At 35.7% G+C, this 8,242-nt stretch overlaps 1 pseudogene; it reads left to right on the forward strand.

Moving 5' to 3' along the window:
* Positions 1-3,156: 3,156 nt before the first annotated feature.
* LOC103581817 lies at positions 3,157-3,834 on the forward strand (annotated as a pseudogene).
* The last annotated feature ends 4,408 nt before the right edge of the window (positions 3,835-8,242 follow it).

Genomic DNA, 8,242 nt, shown 5'->3' on the forward strand with positions numbered 1-8,242 from the left:
ATTTGGGTTTTTCCAGCTTGGGGTCAGTACAAATGAAACTGCTGTGAACATTGTTGTACAAGTCTTTGTATGGACATATACTGTCATTTCTCTTGGGTAAATACATAGGAGTGAAATGGCTGGGTCACATGGTAGGTGTATAATTAACTACTAAAAAAACACATTCACAAACATTTCTCTCCTCTTTCACAAAGTGGTTACATTATTTTACANAAGGACACTTCCAGGGAAGGCAGAGGGATTAAGACCTTCTCTCTTCCAACCTTCCATCCTCATCTCCAAGAGAACTGGGCTGGACAGGTTGGGAGACCTGCAGGTTAGAGCATGGCACCTCTGGTTGGCTGGGAGGTATGAAGCTAGCTCCAGAGCCTTTATGGAGCCTGTTTTGGATTTTCTTACATTTTTACAACTAACAAAATTAGCAATAATTTCTTTCTTCCTTTTTTTTTTTTTTTTTTTGGTCCTAATTCAGAATTTAGTTTACCTGTTTATTTATTTTTTACAACTGATAGTGACTGAATAAATCCCTTTTCTTTTGTCCTTTATTCTTTTTTTACATACATATTTATGGAGTACAGAATTGACTATCAGTATTTGTGTACAGTATGTGATGATCAAATCAGTATTATTAGCATGTTCCTGATTGCAAATCATAATTATTTTTTGTGTCTCTCACCCAATGACTCCCCATCTCCCCTCCCCCTCCCTCTTTGTTTATCTACCTACTAGCTATCTAGTAACTATAAGTCTGTTCTTTCCTTCTGAAAGTTAACATTTTATTATGGTCTTTGTTTCTTAGCAATAATTTCTTAACATTATGTAGTACTTAGTCTCAAGTCAAATTTCTCCAAAATTTGATTTAGAGTTGCTCTGTTAAGACCATGATCCAATCAAGGATACACTTCCTTTTTAAAATAGCCCCACTGAGGTATAATTGACATACAATAAATTGAACATACTTGAACTGTACAATTTGATAAGTTTTGACATATGTGTACATATCATCACAATCAAGATGATGATCATATCCATCCTCCCCAAAAGTGCTCTTGTGCTCCTCTGTTAATTTATTCTTCCCCCACCCTGTTCCAAAGCAACCATTGGTCTACTTTCTATAACCACAGATTAGTTTGAATTTTCTAGAATGTTTTATAAATGGAATCATATAGTATATGCTTCTTTTTGGTCTGGCTTCTTTTACTTAGCACAATTATTTTGAGATTCAATCATATAGTAGTATACACTATACACACTGCTGTGGATTGAATGTCCTCCCAAAACTCATTGAAGCTTAAACTGTGTCACTTAAAGTTCCAGGTATTGGAAATACCGCTCTCACTGTGACAGAGTTGAGAGAGCAGGAAATCCTATTGTGATGATTGAAAGGTGGGGCCTTGAAGAGGTAATTAGATTGTAGGATCCTGCCATAATGAATGGATTAATAATGGTGGTCAGGGGCATCCACATCCTCAACAACATTTTGTATGGTTAGTTTTAAAAATTTAAACCATTCTAGTGGGGGTATAGTGATATCTCTTTGTGGCTTTAATTTGCATTTCACTAATGACTTATGATATTGAGCATTTCTTAATAAACTTCTTTGCCATCCATCTTCTTTAGTGAAATATTTGTTTAAATCTTTTGTATATTTTCTCAAATTTTTATTATTGAGATTTAAAAGGTGGGGTTTTTTGGTTTTTTTTTTTTTAATGTTTTCTAGATACATGCATTGTGGGATGTCTGTTTTGCAGATATTTTCTCCCAGGTTGTATCATTTTTGTAAATAGTGTCTTTTGAAGATCACTCGTTTAAAGTAATTTGATTATGATGTACCTTGGTTTAGTTTTCTTCATGTTTCTTCTGTTTGGGGTTCATTGAGCTTTTTTATAATTATTGCTAATTTCCATCAGATTTGGAAAATTTTAAGCCATATTTCTTCAAATACTTTTATCTCTCTCACTCTCTCCTCTTCTTGGATTTTGATGACATGTATTAGGCTTCAATGTTGTCCCACAGCTCATTGATGCTGTGCCCATTTTTTTTCAGTGTTTTTTCTCTCTGTATTTAATTTTGAATAGTTTCTATTGCTATGCCTTCAAATTCACTAATCTTTTCTTCTGTAATGTCTAATCTGCTGCTAATCCCATCCAGTGTATTTTTAATCTCACATATTGTGATTTTCTTACCTACTAGGTGAATGTGGATTTTTAGAAATAGCTTTCATGTTTCTTATTATGCTCAGGCTTTTGTCTACCTTCTTGAACATATGGAGTAGATTTATAATTGCTGTTCCAATGTCCTTGCCTCCTAATTCTGCCTATCATTTGTGTCATTTGTCAGTCTGTCTCTATTTTTATTATTATTATGGGTCACATTTTCCTACTTTTTTGTATACCTTAAAATTTTTTTTTTATTGTACATGTTTAAGCATACAGCTTGTTGCTTCAATATATGCATGTATTGTACAACGATCTAATTAGAATAGTTAACATATTTATCATCTAAACATTTATCATTTTCGTGGTTATTACATTCAAGATCCTCTTTTCGGGATGTGAGGGCAATCTGACTATGACATTTGTTACCCCGTTGATCACCAGGGTTGATTTGGCTGATCTGGCTGGCTAGGCAGGTGTCCCCTTCCTCCCTCTATGCTCCATGTGTGTCCTTTTCAAAGCTGTGCACTCAGTCAAAGAGGACAACCTTCCCTAATAGACGAGAGCACCATCCTTCAGTCATAGGAGTAGTGGTGCTCCCCTGCTAGAACCTGTGAACAAGCTCTCAAGATCCTCTTTTCTGGCTCTCTTGAACTATGCAATACAATATTATTAGCTATCGTCACCCTAGAGCACCAGAACTTATTTTTCCTATCTAACTGTAACTTTATAACTTTGTACTGGTCTACCAACCTCTCCCTGGTTCTCCCTCCCTCCCCTTTGCCTACCTCTAGTAATCTCTCTACTGTTTTGTATCTACTGACCACCCTCTCCTCCTCCCCCTCCCTCCACCGATCTCTAGTAATCACTATTCTACTCTCTACTTCTATGAGATCAACATTTATAGTAGACAGAGAAGGGAAAGAGGGGGGCAAGGGAATGGAGAGAAGCCCACCACAGTGCACATGTGTGTGTATGTACGTCAGCTCCCTGGGTGAAGATGTCTGAGTGCCAGTACAGCTTTTTGCAGACCACCTTCAGCCTATCTGGTAAACTTGTCCAGATTGAATATGCTTTGTCTGCTGTAGCTGGTGGAGCCCCTTCAGTGGGAATTAAAGCTGCAAAGGTGTGGTATTACCAACCAAGAAGAAATAGAAATGTTTGATGAGCAAAGTGTACACAAAGTGGAATCAGTTACCAAGCATACAGGTTTGGTGTATAGTGGCATGGGCCCAGATTACAGAGTGCATGTACACAGAGCTCAAAAACTAGCTCAGCAGTATTATCTTGTTTACTGAGAGCCCATTCCCACAGCTCAGCTGGTGCAGAGTTGCTTCTGTGATGCAAGAGAACACCCAGTCAGGTGGAGTTCATGTATTTGGAGTTTCTTTACTCATTTGTGGTTGTAATGAGGGACAACCATATTTATTTCAGTCAGATCCATCTGGAGCTTCCTTTGCCTGGAAAGCCACAGCAATGGGAAAACTTTGCTTGATAAAAGATATAATGAAGATCTGGAACTTGAAGATGCTTTCATACAGTCATGTTAACCCTAAAGGAAAGCTTTGAAGGGCACATGACAGAGGATAACATAGAAGTTGTAATCTGCAGTGAGGCTGTATTTTGGAGACTTATTCCAACTGAACTGAAGGATTACTTGGCTGCCACAGCAAAGTAATGAAGTGATGGAATGATTGGAATTTCAGATATAGAAGTTGTAATCTGCAGTGAGGCTGTATTTTGGAGACTTATTCCAACTGAAGTGAAGGATTACTTGGCTGCCACAGCAAAGTAATGAAGTGATGGAATGATTGGAATTTCAGATCATCTATCTACTTAAACATGTTTAATGTATATTTGTTTCGCAGGCTTTTTGCATACTTATTTCTACAAGGTTTAATTGACTGGTGTTTTTAAAATGACACTTAAAAATCATAATAAGCTGTTAAATTAAAAAAAAATTTTAGCTTCCACATACGAGTGAGAACATGTGGTGTTTCTCTCTCTGTGCCTGGCTTATTTCACTTAACATAATTTTCTCCAAGCTCCTCCAGGTTGCTGCAAGTGGCAGAATTTCATTCATTTTTATGGCTCAGTAGTATTCCATTGTCTATATATACCACATTTTTTCATCCAATCATCCGTTGAAGGACATTTAGGTTGGTTCCATCTCCTGGCTATTGTGAACAGAGCCTTGGTAAACATAGGAGTGCAGGTATCTCTGACATGTTGATTTCCATTCCTTTGGCTATATATCCAGTAGAGGAAATGTTGGATTATATGGAAGTTCTATCTGTAGTTGTTTGAGAAAACTCCATAATGTTTTCCATAATGGCTGTACCAATTTACATTCCCACCAACAATGTATAAGAGTTCCCTTTTCTCTGCATCCTCACCAGCATTTGTTATTTTCTCTATTTTTGATAATAGCCAATCTAACTGGGGTGAGATGATATCTCATTGTGGTTTTGATTTGCATTTCTCTGATGATTAGCGATGTTGAGCATTTTTTCACATACCTGTTGGCTATTTGTATGTTTTCTTTTGAAAAATATCTATTTAGTTCCTTTGCCCATTTTTTAATCAGATTATTTGTTTTTTACTATTAAGTTGAGTTCTTGGTATACTCTGGATATTAATCCCTTGTTGGATGCATAATTTGTGTCTCACCTCAGTTAGAATGGCTATTATCAAAAAGACAGAAAGTAACAAATGCTGGTGAGGATGCAGAGAAAAGGGAACTCTTATACATTGTTGGCAGGAATTTACTAGTATATTTTCTCCCATTGTGAAGGTTGTTTTTTCACTCTGTTGATTATTTCCTTTGCTGAAACAGAAGCTTTTTAAAAGCTTTTTTAAAAGCGGAAGGTTTTTAGTTTGATATAAAACCATTTGTTAATTTTTGCTTTTGTTCTTTATGCTTCGGAGGTATTATTCATAAAACCTTTCCCCAGACCTGTGTCCTGAAGTGTTTCCCCTGTTTTCTTCAAGAAGTTTTATTGTTTCAGGTCTTTAAATCTTTAATCCATTTTGAGTTGATTTTGGTATATGATGAAAGATAGGGGTCTAATTTCATTCTTCTGTGTATTTTCCCTATTTCTCTAGCACAATTTATTGAAGAGATTGTCCTTTCCCCAATGTGTGTTCTTGTCTCCTTTGTAAAAAGAAATCAGCTGGCTCTAGATATGTGGATTTATTACTGAATTCTCTATTCTGTTCTATTGGTCTATGTGTCTCTTTTTGTGCCAGAACCATGATGTTTTGATTACTATAGCTTTGTAGTGTATTTTAAAGTCAGGGAATGTGATACCTCCCACATTGTTCTTTTTGCTCAGGATTTCTTTGGCTATCTGGGGGTCTCTTTTTGTTCCATATAAATTTTTAAATTGTTTCTACTCCAGTGAAGTATGTCGTTGATAGTTTGATGGGGATTGCATTGAATCTGTAGATTGCTTTGGGTAATATGGTCATTTTGATGATATTAATTCTTCCAGTCCATGATCATGGAATGTCTTATTTCCTTTTTTTTAAATTTATCTTCTTTAATTTCTTTAGTCAGTGTTATATAGTTTTCATTGTAGTGGTCTTTCACTTCCTTGGCTAAATTTATTCCTAGGTATTTTGTTGTTGTTGTTGTTGTTGTTATAAATGGTATAGATTTCTTGATTTCTTTTTCTGAAAGTTTGTTGTTGGTGTAAAATCAGTAATGCTACTGAGTTTTGTATGTTGATTTTGTATTCTGCAGCTTTACTGAATTTGTTTATCAGGTCTAGGAGTTTTTTTGGTAGAGTCTTTAAGGTTCTCTCTACATAAAATGATGTCATTTGCAAACAGGGACAACTTGACTTCCTCCAAATTGGCCCAATTTGGATGCCCTTTCTTTCTCTTGCCTGATTGCTCTGGCCAGGACTTCTAGTACTATGTTGAACAGAAGTGGTGAGAGTGGGCATCCTTGTCTTGTTCCAGTTCTTAGGGGGAAAGCTTTCTGCTTTTCCCTGTTCAGTATGATGTTAGCTGTGGGTTTGACATATATAGCCTTTATTATATTAAGATACTTTCCTTCCATACCTAACTTGTTGAGAGTCTTTATCATGAGGGAATGTTGAATTTTATCAGATGCTTTTTCTGTGTCTATTGAGATGGTCATATGGCTTTTTTCTTTCATTCTGTTGATGTGATGTATTACATTTATTGATTCATGTGTGTTGATTTGCATATCCTTGCTTCCCTGGAATAAATCCCACTTGATTATGGTGTATAATCTTTTTGATGTGCTGTTGGATTTGGTTTGCTAGTATTTTATTGAGGATTTTGGCATCTGTGCTCATTAGGGACATTGGCCTGTAGTTTTCTTTTTTTATTGTGTCTTTGCCTGGTTTGGGTATCAGAGTAATACTGACCTTGTAGAGTGAGTTTGGAAGAATTCCATCTACTTCAATTTTTTGAAATAGTTTAAGAAGTATTGGTATTAGTTTTAAAAATTGGATAGAATTCAGCAGTAAAGCCATCTGGTCCTGGGCTTTTCTTTGTTGGGAGACTTTTTATTATTGATTCAATCTCATTGCTTGTTATCAGTCTATTTAGATTTTCTATTTCTTCTTGGTTCAGTCTTGGTAGGGCATATGTGTCCAGGAATCTATCCATTTCCTCTAGGTTATCATATTTATTGGTGTATAGTTTGTTCATAATAGTCTCTAGTGATCCTTTGTATTTTGGTGCTATCTGTTGTAATGTCTCCATTTGCATTTCTGATTTTATCTGGGTCTTTTCTCTTTTTTTCTTGGCTAGTCTGGCTAATGGGTTGTTGATTTTGTTTATCATTTCAAATAACTAATTTTTCATTTGATTAATCTTTTGTATTGTATTTTTAGTCTCGATTTCATTTATTTCTGCTCTGATTTTTATTATCTCTTTTCTTCTGTTTATTTTGGGGTTAGTTTGTTCTTGCTTTTCTAGTTCCTTGAGGAGCATAGTTAGACTGTTTATTTGAAATCGTTCCATTTTTTTTGATGTTGACATTTATTGCTATACACTTTCCTCTTAATACTGCCTTGCCTATATCCCATAGGCTTTGGTATGTTGTGTTTCTGTTTTCATTAGTTTCAAGAATTTTTAAAAGATTTTCCTCTTAACCTCTTCTTTGACCCACTGGTCATTCAAGATCATGTTGTTTAATTTCCATGTATTTGTGTAGTTTTGCAAGTTCCTCTTGTTATTGATTTCTAGTTTATTACATTATGATCAGAAAAAATACTTGATATGATTTTGATCTTTTTGAACTTGTTGAAACTTATTTTGTGGCCTAACATATGGTTAATCCTGGAGAATAGCCCATGTGCTAATGAACAGAATGTGTACTCTGCTGCTCCTGGATGAAATGCTGTTTATATGTCTGTTAGGTCCATCTGGTCTATGGTGACATTTAAGTCCAATGTTTCCTTGTTGATTGTCTGTCTTGATGCTAAGAGTGGGGTGTTAAAATTCCCAACTATTATTTGGTTGGTGTCTATCTCTCCCTTTAGATCTAATAATATTTGCTTTATTTATCTGGGTGCTTCAGTGTTAGCTGCATATATATTTATAATTGTTGTATTCTATTCCTGTATTGATCCCTTTATTATTACATAGTGCCCTTCTTTGTCTCTCAGCACAGATTTTGATTTAAAGTCTGTTTTATCTGATATCTGCTCACTTTTTTTTTCCATCTGCATGGAATATCTTTTTCCATCCCTTCATTTTCAGTCTATGTGTCTTTGTAGGTAAGGTGTGTTTCTTGTAGGTAGCATATAGATGGGTCATGTTTTTTTAATCCATTCAGCCAGATTATTTCTTTTAATTCAGGCATTTAATCTATTTATATTCAGGGTTATTATTGATAGGTGAGGTCTTACTCCTGACATTTTGTTGGTTGTTTTCTTTTTTTTTTTTTTTCCTTTTTGTCTTTTTTCGTGACCGGCAACAGATCGCAACCCTCAGTGTCGTGCCCATACCGGACTGGGACCGGCAATGGGATCGCAACCCTCGGTGTTGCTCCCACACCTCGCTCAGCCAGTGAGCGGCCGGTCTGTATGTGGGATCCGAACCCT

This window comes from Galeopterus variegatus, unplaced genomic scaffold (genome assembly GCF_000696425.1).
Source record: "Galeopterus variegatus unplaced genomic scaffold, G_variegatus-3.0.2 Scaffold14006, whole genome shotgun sequence".
Taxonomy (NCBI): Eukaryota; Metazoa; Chordata; class Mammalia; order Dermoptera; family Cynocephalidae; genus Galeopterus; species Galeopterus variegatus.